Source organism: Lepidochelys kempii, chromosome 4 (genome assembly GCF_965140285.1).
Source record: "Lepidochelys kempii isolate rLepKem1 chromosome 4, rLepKem1.hap1, whole genome shotgun sequence".
Taxonomy (NCBI): Eukaryota; Metazoa; Chordata; order Testudines; family Cheloniidae; genus Lepidochelys; species Lepidochelys kempii.
In genome coordinates this window covers 135365600-135386295 of record NC_136383.1, presented here as the reverse complement: position 1 = coordinate 135386295, position 20696 = coordinate 135365600, and positions in this window count along the sequence as shown.

Below are 20696 nucleotides of genomic sequence, written 5' to 3'. Positions count from 1 at the left end.
GTCAATGTCAAAGATGATCAGCATTCCAATATTTGTCCAATAAAGCCTATGGCCCCCATTCAGATGTGACTCTAGGAGGAGTCTAGATAGGCATAACTCATAGCTTCTGTCTTGGTCTCTCCTGATATGTACATTCCACCTATTTACCAAAGTGAGGGAGTCTGACTTGCATTGCTTCTAAGTTTGCCTTTGCCTGTCTTTTTTGCTAGTTACTTTCATTTGAGCCATATTTGATACAGATCTCAATTTATCTGCTCTTGACAAAACTAAGAGTGATCGTTGAGGAGACTTTCAAACTTGTGCGTGAGCTTTGGACCACTGTTGTTCTTTCCAGCCTTAACTCAGCAGGGAGAATAGTTAGTTATTTTAGAAGTCTTCTCTATGGAGCAAAGCAAAAGTCTATAAACTGAAGTTTTATTTAAGTGCTGCAGCTAACCATGCTATGCCATATAGTGATCAGAGGGACTGAGGAAAGAGAGACGGATGACTGCACCAGAGGCAAATGATAGCTCTCACTGGTACTGAAGTGGAACAGTACTTGGAGTAGACAAGGGCAGAATTTTTTTTTGACCAAGGCTTTGTTTCAGTGAACAATGCAGATTCAGTAAGACACAGATATTTTGTGAATTCTTATCAGAATGGTTCATAATTAAAAAATTCCACAATAACCAACACTTTTTTTGACATTTTCAAAAGCAAGCACTTCAACTTTCCAATCTGAAATGTATTTTTTATTTTGAAATATCCATTAATTTTATTTTAAAAATTCAAAACCATTATAAAATGACCAATCAAAACAAAATGGTTAGTTCAACTGGACATTTTATTTGTTTGGGGGTTTTTTGACTTCTCAAAATTGCCAACAAACTAAAAAATCAGTTATTTGCCGAGCTGTACCTATGTATTTTTCTGTCCTGGGAGTCGGAAATACACAAGAATGTGTAATTCAAAGGTAATAGGCCAAACAATCCAGAAGAGGTTTCTCAATAATTGTTGGATTACTACTGAGAGAAAATTCTACTTCTGTCCTTCCCAGGAAGGAAAAAGGATAGAAACCTGTACCGGGTTCAGTACATTCTACATTCATGTAGGGTGGGAGGAAAAATGGCAACAATCCAGGTGGACATCTCCTTGCTTTCACATATCAACAATCCTATAGAAGAAGTGTCTGCACTTCCCAAAAAGCTTACAGTCGAAGGGCATGTCTACACTACAGCTGCAGCTACCCTGCTATAGTGCTGTAGTAGTTTTTCCGTCGATGTAGTTATGCCACCTCTCTGAGCAGTGGTAACTAGGTTGATGGAAGAATTCGTCCATCAACCTAGCTGTGTCTGCACCAGGAGTTAGGTCAACCTAACCATGGTACTCCAGCTATGAACATTTTCAAAACCCTCAGCAAGATAATGGAGTCATTCTAATCTTTTAAGTATAGACCAGGCCTAAGTATATAAGACAAGAATCAACAGACAGGGAAAGCACAAGGAAATGGATGAGGCAGGATGACCTTTCTCACTCCCAGCACTGCAGATTCCATTTGTGCTTTTGAAAATCAATTTTGGTCTTTGTCTCTCAGTAATAATTCAGTAATAGGAACTTGATTGAAATCTTTGCACGAAGCAGTAGAAAATCCATCTAACTGTTCGGTATCTATGTTTGGTTTACAGGAATGACAGTGTTCAGAGTAAAATTCAACTCTTGTTAGTAGGCTCTGTGTGGATAGAAACTTTGGCATGGCTGAGGGTGGGCATGGAACTCCCTGAAGAGGAGAAGCGGAGCGGTTAGAATGGCTAGCTCGGATTCTCTGCAGCATTATTTGGACAGTGATAGGTGGGAGGGAGAAAGTGAGGGGAAATATATTAGAAAAATAGGCAATTGAAAAAGTGAGTGAAAGAATTATAATGTGAGGAAGGGATTTAAGTGGGGAGAGAAGTAACAAGAGGCACTGAAAACAACCTGGGAAACGAGATGCCGTGATCTGAAACGGAAAAGGAAACAGTGGAAAGAAGCAGAATAAAATCAAGGGAGAGAGTAAGTTGAATTTTTTTAAAGTAAAATATTGCCAATACAGAATTACTTAGAGATAAAATTACCAGGGAAGAAGGGGCATGTGTCTGGGTGTGAGGGGAATGGGAGTGCAGGTATACTTCACCCTTGCTAGTGGATTTAGTCTTTGGGCTAGTTGGGGGGGGGGGCGTTTTTAGCTCTCATTTTGTATCTGTAATATGAAATGGGGGGGGGTGTGCCTTTCTCCTTCAAAAGGCAATGTTAGTAGAGAGCGCTGGTACTGTATAATGTATATAGCATCATAGGGGTGTATGGCAGTAGATTGTTTCCTCTGCATGGACTAGCTTGCTAAATCCTTTGTGCAGGCAATGATGGTTTACAACTTCCCCACTGAAGCGTAAGCCCCAAGAATGTCACAATGTAGATCTCCTGAGAACAGCAATCACACACTTAACTAATCTCTAAGTTTTCAAATGTCTAGGAGGGAAGTGAGGTTCAAAAATGCATGTAATATTCAAATGTCGCTTTATAATCTTTAATGTATTGGCTGCAAGGTGAATGGCCGGTTGCTGGAGGCTGGGGATCACTGAATGGAAAGAATAGTCTCTGATGAAAAGTGATCATTAATAGCTCTGTTCTTCTCTCAGATGTGGTGCTTTCACAGACTTTGATTGCTCCTAGTGGTCTATTATTACTTTATCGTAGTGTCTTTGTGAAAACAGGTTCGCTTATCTTTTGATAAACGTTTCCTTTCAGAGTTCTTAAAAATTCTATTTCCACCCTTTGGAGAAATAACTCTTGCCTAAGATCACGCTACTGTGTGTATGTAAGAAAGACTTTATAATCCAAGTGACATGAATTCTTCTTCTTCGCCGTTCCATATATAAATGAAATATTTAAACCTGTTTCTAGGCTGGGTTAAGTTTGCACAGCTACATTTTTGTAAAAGCCAGCCCAGGCAAAAGTTAAAACTCACATGTTCAGTGGGGTCCAGTTTAAGCTATTCTATGTAATTTCTATTACTTAATAATACCATATGCAAAATCAGAGACTGATATTTTTCTGAATGCTTGCAAGCATTTTTTTTAAAATAATTTTTCACTGAAGTTGAGGTTTCCACATAAAGCCCCAGCTCCTGGAGTCATGTTAAGAAAACAGCACATTGCAAGATGTGCAGGGTTCTCACACATGGGTCTTGGGAAGAGAAGCTGAGAACTCCTCCCCTGGTTCACAAACTCTTTGCCCCCTGAGACGCTGGCAGTTGGCCATAAGCCCCAGCCCAGGGTTCCATTCCAACTGTCACTACCATGGCTCCTTCCAGAACCTTCTCAGTTGGCTCTTTTCTGAGCGCCATCTGTGGAAGGAATTCCTCCCAGAAGCACATTATGCCCCAGACTTAATTTACTGCTGCTCCAGCCACTTTTGAGAAAGAACCATTCCACTGTGTCCTTTAACGATCTGCCCTTCTTCATTCCAAATTAGGCTATTGATCAATGGCCCTGAGCTTCTGCTCTCAGATATTAGGCAGCGTTGTTCCTCTGGCTTTGTCCTGACATGTTGTTCCCTTGTTCTCCAGATGACTGGAGCAAGACCAGAGCCTTAAGAGCTCGTATTTCTGTTCTTGCTTGAGGTGTATGACTTGCCCTGCTGCGGGTGGAAGTGGCCATTCCTAGCTGGTCTCAGTGACTGTGCTTTTCAAAGATGTCTTGTCTCATCTAATCCAGGGCTGTCTTCCCAAAGACCTGGCAGTAACATTTTCAAGGATTCGATAGTCCTGGCCTAAGCATAGTTTCTGTACCAATCCAATAGAGGCGTGATTTTTTTTTTTAACCCGGAATTATTTAATTGGCACAGCCCTTGGTGTGGATGCAGTTATATTGGTATACAGGCACTTATTCCTGTATAACATTATTTCCATAGATTTAGGGGAATAAACTATTCTGGGATAAAGCACCATTTTTGTGATTATAACTGCATCCATGCTACAGGAGTTGTGCTGCTTTGACTATATCCTATAGGGGGGCCGCAAGCAGATTTCAGGGGTCTGCCGAAATAAACCAGAGAGCAGCAACGGTGTTAGACTCACTGGGGCCTTGGGCTGAAGCTGAAGCCCGAGCCCCACCACCCTGGCCTGAAGCCGTAGCTCAAGCAACTTAGCTGTGTAGGCCCCGTGTAGCAGGGGGCCCCCAGAATTGCCCTGCTTGCTGCCCCCTAATGCTAACCCTGGCTTTTAATCTCCTGGATATGCAGAAAGGTGGGCTGTGGAGTTTTTACAGCCTGTGGTGGGGGCCTCAGAAAGAAAAAGGGTTGAGAACCCCTGCTCTAGGGAAATGTTTGATCAAATAAATTGATTAGTCTCTAAGGTGCCACAAGTCCTCCTGTTCTTTTTGCGGATCCAGACTAACACGGCGGCTACTCTGAAACCTGATGTAATACCGTCAGGCTGATGTCTAATCATCTGCACTGCATCAGCTTGGCAGTTCACTGTCTTAGGCAAGTTTTGACTTGAGGATTGATCTTCCGTTCAGATGGTAATGGGTTTAACAACATTTTGAATCAAATGCATATAATCCACGCTCTTTGAGATGCAGGTCCAGAGGGTTTGTTGTGATATTTAGCATGCTGCCAGCACCCTCTCCTGTAGTAATAATAATAATCTTGATTAAGTGGATTTAAACAACCCTGTTAATCAGTTGATTTTGGTGACCTCGAATTGAAATGGGAAAATTAATCTTTGGAATATAAAATGTAATGAGTTGTTGTGAAACACTGGCAGTCTGTATGGACTGATAGACAGTGAGGATGACGATGGCTATTATGTGTCTCTTTCAAAGAAGGTATTTATATGATATGTCTAATGTTTCTTTTCCCTATCATCTTTGACAAGACCTTTGACAAGTCCACCAATGTCTACAGAAGTCTTCAGATGAGAAGACCCGGTGAGATGGGGATTAGATTTCATTAGAATTCTATCTAGTTGTTTTTGCTGGCACCTCTTTGCAAGTCAATGTGTTTACATCTTGTAAATGAATGCAGAAGAAACCAGTCATTATTGCTTATTTTCTAGTTATTTTTCTAGTCTGAGTGTGGTTACCCTTTGTATGTTAGGTTTCAGAGTAGTAGCCGTGTTAGTCTGCATCTGCAAAAAGAAAAGGAGGACTTGTGGCACCTTAGAGACTAACAACTTTATTTGAGCATAAGCTTTCGTGAGCTAAAACCCACTTCACTGGATGCATGCTGTGGAAAATACAGTAGGAAGATATATACACAGAGAACATGAAACAATGGGTGTTACCATACACACTATAACGAGAGTGATCAGTTAAGGTGAGCTATTACTAGCAGGAGAGGGGGGGGAAAAAAACCTTTTGTAGTGATGATCAAGATGAGCCATTTCCAGCAGTTCACAAGAACATGTGAGGAACAGTGGGGTGGGGTGGAGGGGGGGGGAATAAACATGGGGAAATAGTTTGTTTGTGTAATGACACATCCACTCCCAGTCTTTGTTCAAGCCTAATTTAATGGTGTCCAGTTTGCAAATTAATTCCAATTCAGCAGTCTCTCCTTGGTGTGGGGTTTTGCACTCACCACAGTAACCTTCAGTTGGGCTGTTTGTGATATCTTTTGATCTAGGCATCTAAATCCGTAACTTTTTAATGTCTCCAGGCATATCTTCTGAGATTTAGTCAACTCTTAAATCATAGTAGTTGTCAGAGTCTTCCATTTTATGTAAAACTTCCGTTCTAGTCTGTCTTTTGTCCTGCCATTTCACTACCAATGCTGTCAATTATGTCTCCCTGCCTGATCACGAGTCATCCCTCTGAGATTTTTCACTCTGTCAAAGTGGTATCCCAGTAAGTAACCCCTTCTTCAGTGATACCATTCATACGTGTAATTCTGCTTCTCTGACTGTATCCTCATACACGACTCCCACTCACCTCCCCTAAGAGGCTCAGGTTTCTATTCTTATGTGGTGGTGGAATTAATGGTTTATATTATGGTAGTATGCAAGTGCCCCAGGTGAGACTGGGTCCTCTATGCTAAGCACTGTATATGCACGTGGTAAGAGATATTCAATATAAATTCTACAGAGTAGAGATTATACTCAGGACTGACAAAGGGTGAGAAGAGAAAAATCCAGTAAATTCTCTTGCTAACACTAGTTCAATTTCACAAGTAAGGCATGGTGTAGATGGGTCACTGTGTTTCAAGCAGTATGTCTGTTAGTCCTACTCAGAGCAAGGTTTGATGCTGTGGTGCTAAAAACAGTGGTAACAGTCCAGCCTAGGGATCCTGATATTCCGAACACGGGTGGAGCTCATCCTAGATTAGCAATGGGTGGAAATCTTTGGGAAAACTTTCCCTGTCTAGGATAGATCCAGTGTTGCTTTCAACGTCGCAAGATAAGGCAACAAAACGGTGAAGGGGTTAGTTAATGCTGCTGCTATGTGGCAGGAGATCCTTTCTCTGCAAAGCTGAGTTAGCCTGGCAGCAATGCATTGGTTTGCACTGTGGATGGCTACCGCTTGGCAACTGGAAAAGACTTGTATCTTTTTTTTTTTTTTTTTTTAATGAAAGATTAACACTTTTTGGAAAATGCAGCAGAAATTGAGGGAGTTCTACAAAGCCAAGATCTGCAATATATATTATAATTATGTGAGCAAAAAATTTTCCCTCATGATCATGGGATGGCACTTTGTCTTTGGAGGACTGTGCTTGGATGTGTCATCAATCCATTTATAATCTTCCTTGTGCAAACTGTTCCAGCAGTCCCTGGCTGGCTGGACAGGAGAAGGTACATTATGATACCAAAGATGGCTCTATTTATTTAAAAACCTTAGCTCCTCAGGGACCACAACTGACTCACGGTTTTCAGAGTTCAGCTGTGTTTGAGTCATCTGTGTATTTGGAGGGGTGGGAATGGGGGGCTGTGTGTCAATAATCTTTTTTTATAACATATGATTCAGAAAGTGACAGAGTTTACATTTTTACAGAGTGAAATAATCACTTGTAATATCCTGTCTACTAGTGCAGTTACATGAATCCAATGAACCAGCCTCTCTTTCTGACACGATTGTACCTCTTTGGCACATCTCACCTGTGATATAGCTCCCCTGTACAGTTTCTGAATATCTTTCAGGTATCTATCTGTAACAGGTGCAACTAACCCCATGTCCCCTTCCTGGTGTCTCTGAGAGCACCCCTCCTTCAGGTGCTGGGCCTCCTGCCCTTACCTGTCTTGGGATGGAACCTCACAAGTCTTCCACTCAGACAGGGACCCAAATACACTACTCCAGGTAACAACCACTTATCATCCTGCAGGTCCAGCTGGATTTCAGGCATCTGGAGAACCTGTGATCAGTGACGTAGGGACCAACTGCCTGCTGAAAACATACTAATTTATGTTAGCAATTGGAACAAAGCATTAGAGAAGAAGGATTTTAAAACAACAAACAGCCTGAACATGTATTTGGTCTTCTCTACTCTTATGCATCCTTTCAAGCTTAGATAGAGAAGCTTTTCTTTTTAGTTACAGAAATAGAACTAAACTAACTCACATTCTCCTTTTGTTCAGCCCAGATCTTCCTGTGGGTCTCTCTGGTTATCTGTCTGACTCATCCTGTTCAAACTGGTTTGGGTGCTCCTGAGACTTTATTTAAGATTTTCTCCAGGACAATGTGGACTAGCCAGTTGTTTTTAATATTTAAGTTAAAGTTGAGACTCTTGCATAATAGAACTCCAGGAGTGGTGGCTTTAAGGAAAACCTCAAATATCACAAGAATCAGCAAAACTATGAAAATGAAAGCTACAGGTACGGTTTGCTGGGGTTTTTCCTTATGTATAATCCCCAGTTGTAGAATGTGTAGCCAAATAGACTCCTATAACTTTCAAAAAAAGAAAAGGAGGACTTGTGGCACCTTAGAGACTAACCAATGTATTTGAGCATAAGCTTTTGTGAGCTACAGCTCACTTCATCAGATCTGTAGCTCACGAAAGCTTATGCTCAAATAAATTGGTTAGCCTCTAAGGTGCCACAAGTACTCCTGTTCTTTTTGCGAATACAGACTAACACGGCTGCTACTCTGAATCCTATAACTTTGCAACCCTATTGCCTTCAATTACATCTGTGTGGTTACATTACCCTCTATGGGATCACACAGAAATAACTAAGGGCAACATTTGGACCTGCAGTTGGAACGTCATTTAAAATTCTGTTGCTGATGCAGGGAAAGGAACAGCGAACCACTCAGTCTCATAACCATGTGGCTCAGCAGTGCTAGAAGTAAGAGAGTGGCAAGTCTGTTGTTAAATTATTCAGCTATGATTATCCTAAATACACACTGGGAGGGAGCAGCTCTGAATCAGACAGTGCCATATCTACATGGTTGCTTCTCTGAGGTCTTTAATGCCTTCCTTTAGTAATCTAGAAGAGGGACTAAACTGGTACACTAATGAAATGTGTAGATGGTAAGATGATTTGCATTTACTGGTTCCTGGCCAGACAAATAACACTACCTAATGAGATTAGAAATATGAGCTGAAAATAACAGCATTTTGGGGGAATGCAAAGTAATACATACAGGAAAAAGAATCCAGAAGACACATTTTCAATGCAAGGGAGAAACATGACCAGCCATAATCTTGAAAGCGCTGGGGAAATAAGACATTAGTTAGTAATGTGATATAGCTGAAGAAAAGGCCAGTACAATTCTGGGCTCCATAAAGGCATCACAGAGAGAAAGGAATAATTATTTCTGGTCCATTGGCTCAATTTTCAAATACAGGCGTCTAAATATTTGATTGAAGACCCTAAAATAGAATGAGAGACTTTTTAAGGTCAGAAGGGATCATTATGATCGTCTAGTCTGACCTCCTGCACAATGCAAGCCATAGAATCTCACCCACCCACCCCTGTAATTTATGTCTGAGCTACTGAAGTCCTCAAATTGTGGTTTAAAGACTTCAAGGTGCAGAGAATTAGGCATCCATGTTTGAAAATTAGAATTTATATGACTCTGGTGCTATTGCACCTGTATAGTTGTCCAACTCTGCCTGCAATGGCACCTGTGTAATGCTACTGAGGATAGTGGGGCGGTAACAGTGTAGTTTTGACTGTCTGGGTTCAATTCTGTGCACTAAATCACCAAAAAGATTAGAGGAAGTTCAGAAAAGATAAGTGAAAAAGATCTGATTCATTATCAGGAAAGATTAAAGAACAAAACACGTGTTTTAGCTCAAAAACAAAGGTGGCAAGAAGGGAAAATGTGTTTAAACTTACAAATATTTGAATACTGAAAACTCCAGGAACGAGGAGGAATTATTTAGCCTAACACATAGGCGTAGAATGAGGTGCAATAGGAGGAAACCAAGAAAGGGGGAAATTCATTCTGACAGTGTGATTCTGGCAGTGGAATAGGATCCTATGAATTAAGACCTCCAAAAATAAACTTTTATGATTGATTGTTGGGAAACAGGCACCAAAATCCATGGGAGTTCCTTTGTATATTCTGGGGGAATATATTGTCAAAGCAATAGAGAATATACCATAGGGACTATTTCAGCAGTTGTGGGAAGATGAGCTGGGTGGATTTTGTTCTGTAAGCCTTTCCCATCTCTAACTTGTATGATTTTTGTGATCTTTGATAGTGGCACTGGTGAGGCCACACCTGGAGTAGTGCGTCCAGTTTTGGGGCCCCCACTACAGATGGGATGTGGACAAATTGGAGAGAGTCCAGCAGAGGACAACAAAAATGATTAGGGGGCTGGAACACGTGACTTACGAGGAGAGGCTGGGGGAACTGGGGTTATTTAGTCTGCAGAAGAGAAGAGTGAGGGGGGATTTGATAGCAGCCTTCAATTACCTGAAGGGGGGTTCCAAAGAGGTTGAAGCTTGGCTGTTCTCAGTGGTGGCAGATGACAGAACAAGGAGCAATGGTCTCAAGTTGTAGTGGGGGAGGTTTAGGTTGGATATCAGAAAACACTATTTCACTAGGAGGGTGGTGAAGCACTGAAATGTGTTACCTAGATGATAGAATCTCCATCCTTAGAGGTTTTTAAAGCCCAGCTTGACAAAGCCCTGGCTGGGATGATCTAGTTGGTGTTGGCCCTGCTTTGAGCAGGGGATTGGACTAGATGACCTCCTGAGGTCTCTTCCAACCCTAATATTCTACCGAAGAATCTGGCATTTCTGACTTATTTAATAAAAAGATAGCATTTTACTTGGATGTTGTCCCCGGTAAATTCCTGGCTCCAAAGAAGTCCTGCAGGCAATGGTGGTACTGGGTGATAAGGGTCTGATTCTTCATCTATTTACCATTCCTCAGACCCCAGCAGGTCTCATTTTGATGCAAATGTATATAGAACATTATATATGTTACTCATGATTCTGAAGTTCTTGTCAAGGCTGATTCCCCACTCTGGCACTTGGAGTGCAGAAGGTGGAGGCCTGCAAGGATTCTAAAAATTAATACTGGCCACTCCAGCCTTGTATTAAACTCCCAAGGTTACAGCTTCTCTCTGAACTTGGATGGGTAGATGCTGCTGCCATCACCCAAGTGCAAAAATCCCTTTGAGAACCCAGAAAGGCGCACTTGGGAATCCCTTCCTGTGGGGGTACCTTCAAGCCCTTTCCACCACCACCCACTCTGGGGAAGAGCTGAGAAAGAAACCAAGGAAATCAGCTGTTGCCACCAGCTAATTAAACAACATATGCACAAACCTCTTATGACACAAAACTCCAGTCCTGTTCTTAGAAAAGAAAAAAAAATACATCTGAAGCCTCAGGCTATTGCTAGATTTAAAAAGAGCAAATACAAAAAATAAATCAAGAATAGCTTTCTTGAGGTCCAGCTTAAAGTTACAAGCAAAACAAAAGCACCTCAGGTTAGCACAGAGGAGTCCACTGGCCATAAATTAAAGAAGAGATAAACCTAATCACATCTTCCTAGACATTTCCTGATTTCCTTAGAGATCTGGGGTTTCAAACGAGTAGTTTCTAGGTATGATCTGATGATTTTTTCATTCCTGGCCCAAGCTCTACAGCATAGTCCCAGCCCTATCCCTGCTCTTCAGGAAAACAACACAGACAGACAAAAGGGAAGTGCCCCCCACCCCAATTTTAAAAAGTTCTAGCCTTCCCATTGGCTCCTTTGGTCAGGTGCCCACTCCCTTCCTTTTACCTATGCATTATAAGAAGTGGAAAACAAGAAGTTTCAGCTTCTAGACAACAAAAGCTACCTCTTGGCATCAACTTTTTCAGCTTAATCACAGTCAGGAGGAAAAAGTGACTTTACAGTAAGCATTTCTTTAGAACATAAAACAATTAGATTTCGTAAGCAATTGTGCTGTTGTTGTTGTTGTTGTTGTTAAAGAATTTTATATGGATAGCCAAGCAATGAGACAAAAGAAGTTGGTTGTTTTCTAGAGTAACTTTCTGGATTTTTTTCAGGTCTGGATGACTTAAGCCTTCCTTTTTAAATCTTCACTGATTGACTGTATTTTATTTGGTGATGTTAGGACATTGGAATGATGATGATAAACAGATTTCCTTTCAACTATGCACATATCTAAAATCATGTGATTTTTAAATTGCTTTATGTATATTTCATTATGTGCTCACGTAACGTTTGAGCTGGTTGTGTAAGTTGGTTTAGATTTGGCTACTTGGGAAAACCTAATAAATTTTAAGGCAAGAAGAAATTTGGAGTATAAGTCCATGTCTGTGTAAAACTTGAGCTGGAATAGTCACATGATGCTGATGTCAGTAGAGTTGGTCGGGATTTTGGGCAAAACACATTCCCGTTGAAAAAGGTCTCAACCAAAGCTTTGCGGGAAAAGCTTGACGTGTTTCAGCAAATTTCTTGCCTCAAAACCTTGAAGAAAAAGTTTCAAAATTGCCAAGATATGATGTTTTGACACTTTCAAAATGAAAAATTCCAGTTTCCTGCTTCAAAATGACTTTCTGAAATTTGAGCCAATTATAGTGAGTGGGAGGGGGAACAGGCAGCACTGTGGAAAAATTGGGACGGAGGTCATAGGGGCAATAGGCGCCTTATAAGACACAGCCCTGAATATCGGGACTATCCCTATAAAATCAGGACAGCTGGTCACCCGAGTGGGTGTGGGTGTGAAATGCACAGGCAGAGTCAACTCAAAATGTATAGATTGACCTGAACCAAATTTTATCAATTCATGAAAATGTTTTGATTGGTGATTGGTTTTTGGTTTGTTTTGTTTTTTTTTACCCCTCATGATTTGGGATGTGAAACTTTTGAAATCTCCCTGCTTGCCCATCCGTCTCTTGTGGCCAATTTTATTTGTTACATGAAAATGCAGTTATTTTTGTATCCTTAATGTTCATAGGCCTTAGAACTTCTGGTATGCATTTCCCTCTTCTTAAGCATGATTTATAGGAAAATAAGAATTGTGTTGTCTCTTATGCCTCACATCCCTGACCAGGCTGCTAGTGACCATTACCCACAGTGACCAAAAATCGGTGATCATGGTGCATAATTGTACAGAAACCACCTTCACATTCAAGTGCATGTTCACAACCCGACAGGGCAGTGTTGTTGACTAGCATCACTTTCATATCTCTGAATTGTAGGTCTACTGGTGGCTCTCATTTAAAATGTTGAGAATAAGAGTTTAGTCCTTGATAGTCATGTTCTTGACTTTTGTGTGAGGTAAGCCGTGAAGGGGATCACTCCCTGCCAGTGCCACCTAGTTGTCAGGCTGTGGCGGGGCAGGTCGCCTTCCTCCCAACTGTTCCCCCTTCTCATTATAGCTATACCCTGTGCGGCTGTCCTTTAAGTAATTCAGCCTTCTAGCCAGGTCACAGGTTCAGGGCCACTTGTTTTAGGGTACACATAATGAGTCCAATAATATGGAAATCTTCAGAAGTCATCAAGGGCTTCCCCCACTTTGTCAGGGTCTTGGGGTCTGGACCCTTGTAACTCCAGGGTCTTCCCCCAACTAGATTCTGTGCCACGAGAGAACCTTGTATTGTCCCCTCTTTTTAGGCATTGGTAGGGGAGCCAGAGCTCACTCTCTCCCATTGGGTCCTGGATTGGAGCCCAGTGTAGGCATCTGAGCCATGCCTCTTGGGGTGCTATGTAGCTGACTCCCTGGATCACTTCCTACCAGTGCCCTCTCTTCCCCCAGGATAAAGGAAAGAACTGAACACAAACATAAAGTTTCTGACCTTCAGAAGTCACCAGTCCCTCCTTTTCAGGCTTGGTCAGGTCAGTATCGCAAGGTGTCAGGCAACAAGAGATCCTGTGTTGCTCCTTCACAGAATTCAGTGCACAGGTCAGCTACCTCCCCTGTCTGCCCAGCCCTGAGCTACTTTGCTTCCCTTGATAAGTTTTCCCACCAGTTTGTCAGGCTTTGCAGATGCAGTGGCATGGGGAGGTTTGGGCCCAGAGCAATTCCTTCACCACTTCTCCAGTGTGAGGTTTGCATACCTCCATCACGTAAGTGCGTGGTTGCTGACTGTCTGGGAAAAAATATGATTTGGTCTGGAATGTAGCATTGTTCTCCTTCAGCCTCTAATCCACTGTTGGTATAAACCCCTTATTCCACTTTTATCCTTTAAAAATGACTTAGGTGAAATCCAGCTGGGGTGTTTGCATCACCGAATCACTTAACAGTAGGTTGAAAACTTGCATGTTCTTCACTATCTAATAAATGAGGAGGTGACTGGCAAGGTTACTACACACATGGGCTTATGTAAATGGTTTAATGCAAATCTCAGCATTCTAATATGTGGATTTAGGGTAAACCTTGGAGGATTTTAGTTCTATAACTTTTTATTTTTGCCAGAAGCCTGCTTTCACATATTGCATATCCAGTAACTTTAAAGGGAAGCTGTATCCATGTGCTTCAGTCCAACACTGTGACATTTCAGAAGCTAAGAAACACATCTCTATAAATAGGATAGAGTGGAAGTTTTTATAAATCTGTTGCAAGTCACAGGTACTTGAAGAGGGAGTAAAGAACAGAGGCACAGAGATGTGACTTTGACTTCACTGATGCCAATGCCATGAACTCTTGAGACCTTACAGGCCATGATACAGTGATGGCAATTTTGAATGACTGAGCTTGTCTCAGTTTTATGATGCAAATTGCTTGGATGACTGAAAGAACATACAGCACCCTTCAATCGCATGCAGCCTGTTTGCCGCCCTGGTGGTCTGTGCTCCATGGGCCAGTTTGCGTTGATTGGCCTTTACAGAGAGGCCGGTGGCCTGCAGTGTAGACCAATGTACTGAGGTGGTGGTATTTGATTATGTGCTACTGCTTGGTAGAAGGGTTGAAGCAAGTGTATTTATGTCCTGCGGGGGGAGAGAGGGGGGGAGAAATTTTTAACAATTGGAGGGATGCTCCGAGCCTGTGTGCGGATACTTTTTGATTCAAATCGAAAGACAATACGTTCTTACGTCCTTAATATGTTGCATCATTCGTTGTTATTTCTCTTCTCCCCACCCTCTGGTGCACAGGACATTTACCGAGTTCCACCATTTATTTCAGTCTTGCATTGTTATTAAGTCTTGCACTATTAAGTCCTCAAGACTAGTAGCACATGAAGTCCAGGGGAACAGAATATTTGATCAACTTTGACTCCCTCCAGTCTCTGTATACAAACTGTAGCCAATTAGTTCATTCTTGTTTAGTGTGATGGTCAACTCATGCTATTTCCTATATAATCAATGTATGCTAAATAGATTTCAACTGTGCGATTATAGAAGTATAAGACAAGTATTTAGGAGTGATGAGTGTGTATTGCAGGGCCTACAGGCTGAGGATTTACAATGCAGGGGTAACTGTAACTTTAATAAAATTTGTAGTACAAATACGACTTTACTTTTGCTTGTTTCTGTGTCGCTATCCTCAGACTTCATGTGTATCTGGAGTCTCCAAATTTGAGAAAAGTAAGAGAGGTGAATTTCACTCTGTCAAGTTGAAACTGCAGCTGCAGGAGATGATCTCATTGTAGTTTAATACAAAATCACTGAATTCAATTTAAATAAAAACAGGCTACAGAACCTGTTATGATCCTGAAGGTCTCTCTCGACTTGAAAATCTTTGAGCCTATTGACCAAGTCTAAAACAGTTTCTACATCAGCTCTTTGAAATCTCTCTCCTACAGAGAGACAAAAGGAAGCTACTTGCATTCTTTTTTACTCTTCTTCACGGCCTTAATCTCTCAAAGCTAGAGATGATGCCCGGTTCTGGACAGATGTTCTGCAAACTTTATTTACCCAGCACTCCACTGGCCAGGGGTGCCGGAATAGAGTGGGCCAGGGAGCCATGACCCTCCTGCTTTCCAGCAGCGCGCACCCCCCCGAGGACCCATCCCTCCCACCTCAGCCAGGCCAGCAGCCACAGTCCCTCCACCTGTCCAGGGTGAGGGGTTCGAGAACAGCCCCCGGCCCATGTCCCTGCACCACAGCATGCCCCCGTCACACCCAGGGCAGGAGGGTCTGTTGCTTCCCACAGCTGTCTGCAGATCTTACCTGGACCCAGCTCTGGCTGGGAGGTCACAGCCCAGCCATGGTAAGAGATGTGCAGGCAGCTGTGGGGAGCCGCACCGTGGACTCTCTACCTGCTCTGGACAGGGGGCCCACAGGGTGGGGACATGGATCGGGGACTGCTCTCAACCCCCTCACCCTGGGCGGGTGGAGGGTCCACGGCACAGCTCCCCATGTGGCTCTTACCATGGCCGGGCTGTGGCCCCCCAGCTGGAGCAGGGTCCAGGTAAGAGCTGTGAGCAGCTGTGGGGAACCATGGACCCCCCTACCCTGGCAAGGGGCTTGTGGGATGGGGCCATAGACAGTGGGCAGGGCCTCAGGCGGAAGAGGAGGGGTGGGGAGCTCTGCCTCCCCAATTTTGGGCAGGCTGTGCTGCCCTTGCCATGGACCCACCTTCTTTTGGGTAGTATTTCTGCTAGTTAATGCCCCAAGAAGGGGATCTAGTTCGAAAATACTTAAATGGAAACTAACCCTTTTCCTCCATTAACTCCTGATTCGTCTGAGTAGCTTGTCAGTATAGATTCACTTGCCCCATCTGTTCTCGTGTGGCGTATTTGGCATGAAATTTGATTGTGGATGGGAGGGAAGGGATTTGGAACTGTAGCTTGTAATAAACCTTAGTGGGCAACTGGAGCGTAGTCCCGATATTCCCTCTTCCAGAGGGTTCTGACTTTGGTGCCAAGGTATACGTCCAGTGTGGCTGTATGCTGACCATCTACTTGAGGGATTTTTAACTGATACTGAAATGCAGCAATTAAGTCTGCTAAAAAAAATAAATTGGAGAAAACAGTATTCCTGGCTTTTACTTGTTTTCATGGACGGCAGACTGTTAAGCAGATCACATGATTTCAGTGTGAATTGTGCCAATCATGTGGGTGTTTTGTGTTTGTTTTTGAACTACACAACACATCCACAGGAAGGTCATGGGACCATAAACTCCTTGTTGGCCCAGTTTGGAACTTAGCAGCAGGATAAACACACAATTGCGTCAACCACCCTGACCAGGTTATCGACTAGTTGGCAAATTTTTTTTCTTGTGCAGTGTGCTTTTTTTTTTTTTTTCAGGCAAAACAATAAGCTTTTTCTTCTAATGATCAATGGATGGTCACAGGGAGGAGTATATGAAGGAAGTTTTATTTCATGTGTGACTTTCTGAAGACCCTTCAGGGCTGAGTTGATCGGTGTGTATTTAAACACATGGTAAGAAGCCCCTGAGTTTGAAACTGGCAGGACTTAAGTGGTTTTTAAACTAGATGAGAAGAGGGATCAGTGGGACCTTTCATTTAACTCCCTCTGCCACATACTTCCAATCTTAATAAGAATCCAAGAATATCAGGGTTGGAAGGGACCTCTGGAGGTCATCTAGTCCCACCCCCTGCTCAAAGCAGGACCAATCCCCAACTAAATCATCCCAGCCAGGGCTTTGTCAAGCCTGACCTTAAAAACCTCTAAGGAAGGAGATTCCACCACCTCCCTAGGTAGATTTTCTGCAACAAAAAATGAAAGTACTAATGTACAGGGCGTGGGAAGTGAGTATCACAGGAAACAGCCAGGTGTGGCACCCCCTCCCCCCGCTTCCTCTCTGGCACCCCATGTGTGGTGGCCCTGGCTCAGGCTGGGGCCGCGCCACGCGCCCTCCTGGCACTCCAGGGCTTGGGGGAGACCTGGGGGTGCTCCAGGGCTGGGGGTACTAGCCTGGGGGTGGGGGCCGGCGGCCACTGTGCAGGGGTTCTGGGCTCCGGTGGGGGGGGCATGGAAAGGGGCGGGGCTCTCAGGTGGAAGGGGCGGGGTTAGGGGCTAGCCTCCTCCAGCCATCAGTTCACGCGTTGCCCATGGTATAGGAGCGCAAGACATGTATGGGGAATGAACCAGAAGTGATGTAGATGATAGGAAAGGCTGACCTAATGAATCTAACTGAAGTTCAGTGGACTGACTTTCACAAGTGGAATGTCAACGCTGATCGGTACAATATAGGTAGAGGAGAGGAGGAATTAGAGCATGCTCTGAAAACTATTTACAGACCCAATGGAATAAAATTTCCATAATTGAGGCTAGTGGCAAAATATTTTGGGAAGTGATAAAATGGAAGAACAAAGGCTGTAAGTAATTGCTATATATGTCCCAGGATTGAAAGGGAATGGACATTTCCTAAGCTAGCTGTTCAAGTTGGAAACCATTGGAAAATATATTTGAATGCTCGGGCATCTCTGACAAATGCAGATAGGCCTGGGTCACTGCAGAGGTGCTTAAATTACTCTCATTATTATTAATCTGTATTTCTGTAGTGCCTAGGATCCCATGGCGCTAGGTGATGTACAAACACAGAACAAAAACACAGTCCCTACCCCAAAAAGCTTACAATCTAAATATAAAACAAGAGGCAATGGGTGGATACAGACAGATTGTTTGCTTGTATTCCCCCATCAATCTATGAGACGTTCATCCTCCGATAGGCTGTGGTCTCCACAGACCAGCAGCCTAACTGTTAAATTTTTTGTAGGCATCACAGCAAAGAAGGGTTTTAAGGAGGGATTTGAAGGAAACCGAAGTAGCTTTGCAGATGTTCATAGAGAAAACCTCCCAAGTGTAATGGACAGCAGCCATATATCCATGTAGGGGACAGATGTTTGGTGGGGTGCCGCTGGGACTGATGTTAATCTGGGTTTTCTTGGACGTATTTATCTGGAAGAATAAGTAAATGACGTGTTAACTAACTCGTACCACCACAACCGAAGTGAACTCAGTAAAAAGTTAATTAATGTCATGCTTTTAAATCTGGTTAAGCAAGGTTCAAAGGCTGGTGTTTCAGACAACAATTTTAGTCCTTTGCGTGTCTTCTACTTTAATTATCCCCCAAAATGCAACTGTATTAATGTTCTCATTGTAAAGTCAAGCACTCAAAAGATAGAAAATGCCAAAATGAGGATGCCTGTGCATATGCACTATGATAATTACATGATCACAAGCTCCTCTCAATCCCCTCACTCCTCCACTATCTTTGTGTGCAACTTCCTAGGTTTTAAAAAGAGCCAACTGGAAAAAAACAACTTCCATCATGTGGCATTGTATTGACGAGCACGTGGTTCCTTAGCAGGGTTGGAGTCTTTATACCCGCTGCACAGACTTCTGACATTTGAGCTACTGAAGTAATTGTTAGCAGTAGTAGGTTGCTACCTTTAACACGTCTTATCCCCACTCTAGTTCTGGTCCCCATAGTCAGTGGGTTTCACGTATTTGTGACAGCAGAGGAATGGTGAGACTAGGGCATCTTGGAGTCCCTTCCAGGCGCTGGCTTTGGAGGGGAGTGTTCTCTAGTGCTCACAGACTCTTCTGCTCATTACCTGCAAGGTTCACCACTTTCTGCTCTGTCCCCTCCAACCTGTCCCTGTCCAGGTCCTGGGTCCTTCTTCCAATACCAGCTTCCTTGACTAGACAGTCATAGTCTCCCCCTCCATGCTAGTCACCCAATCTCTGTCCCTCTGATCCCACTCTTCTCCCTCAAGCTCCTCGTCTGTTCTGTGTTCCTCCCCTCTTTCTTCCTGGCCCCCGACTCTTGAGCATGCTCAGTGATGATGGAATCTTTGGAGATGTTAGCTGTTAAAATTGAAGAGTTCTGTATGGAGCATGTGAAAATTGTGACTTTTTCCCCCCACCCCCACTCCCCGGGCTTATAACTTGGGTGGGTCTCATGGGGATGGCAAAAGGCAAATCCCTGACACAAAGGCCACTCATGCCAAAGTTCCAATCCCTGCTCCAAATCATAGAATATCAGGGTTGGAAGGGACCTGAGAAGGTCATCTAGTCCAACCCCCTGCTCAAAGCAGGACCAATCCCCGATTTTTTTCCCCCAGATCCCTAAATGGCCCCCTCAAGGATTGAACTCACAACCCTGGGTTTAGCAGGCCAATGCTCTGAACTATCCCTCATGGGGGCACTAGAGCTTTTCAGAGAGGAAGTCACCAGAATTTTTTTAACATGGACAAAACATATTTCTCCCTAGTCATCTTCTCAGAAATGGCAGAAGCTTTTGGCTAAAATGTTCCAAAACAATTCATCCCGAGACAGACACCTGGCATGTGAAACTTCAGCTTGAATGGTTAAAGTTTGACAAACTTTTATAAGCAAGTGAAAATGGGTTTATGTAACGGGAGGTGTCGGGCAACCTTAATATTGTTTCAAAATCAGTAGTTTACGGGACAAATATTTTTAGGCTTCTTTTCAGTAGAAAATATTGTTATGAGCTGGATGACACTTTTGTTATGGGATTGAGATTGAGAGGTGTGAACTCACCATTCAGTTAACATAACTGTAAACAGAAGCCCCACCTAACGTCAAAGGAAAGTGTGAAGGCAGAACACAAAGAAACTGAGGGCATGTTTACGCTGGCAGAGTTACAACGCTGCTCAGAGAGCGCTGAAGGGAAACCGCTGTTGTGTGTTCACACTGTCAGCTGCCCGCGCAAGAGCATGTTCACACTTGCGGCACTTGCAGAGGAATTCGGAGCGGTGCACTCTGGGCAGCTATCCCACAGAGCATCTCTTCCTCTTCTGCCGCTAAGACTTGTGGGAAGGTGGTGGTGGGGTGTCGTAGAGCATCCTGGGTCCTGTCTCAATGCCCCATGATGCATTTGCTTCACATCCCAGCAATCCCTGTGCTTCAGTCTGCATTTGGCGCCAGCTTTCAATGGTTTGTGTATTGCGTGCCCTGTCCTGCCTCTTCTGTCTGCAGGAATGGATCCCGCACTGTTGACCAATATGCTGCTCGCTCTCCCTAACACGTCACGAGCGGCAGTGGAGTTATTCCTTAAACGACAAAGGCAAGAGGAGCGTGACATTGATCTCACCACGCGTAGTAGCTACGATATGAGATTGCTTGTGGCATTCACAGAGGTGCTGATCACAGCAGAATGCCGCTTTTGGGCTCAGGAAACAAGCACTGAGTGGCGGGATCACATCATGATGCACGTCTGGAATGACAAGCAGTGGCTGAAGAACTTTCGGATGAGGAACGACACATTCATGGGACTGTGATGAGCTTGCCCCAGCCCTGCGGTGCAAGGAAACAAGAATGAGTGCTTCCAGTTGGAGCTGTGGAAGCTGGCTACTCCAGACTGCTACTGATTGGTCGCTAACAAGTTCAGAGTGGGGAAGTCGACCGTTG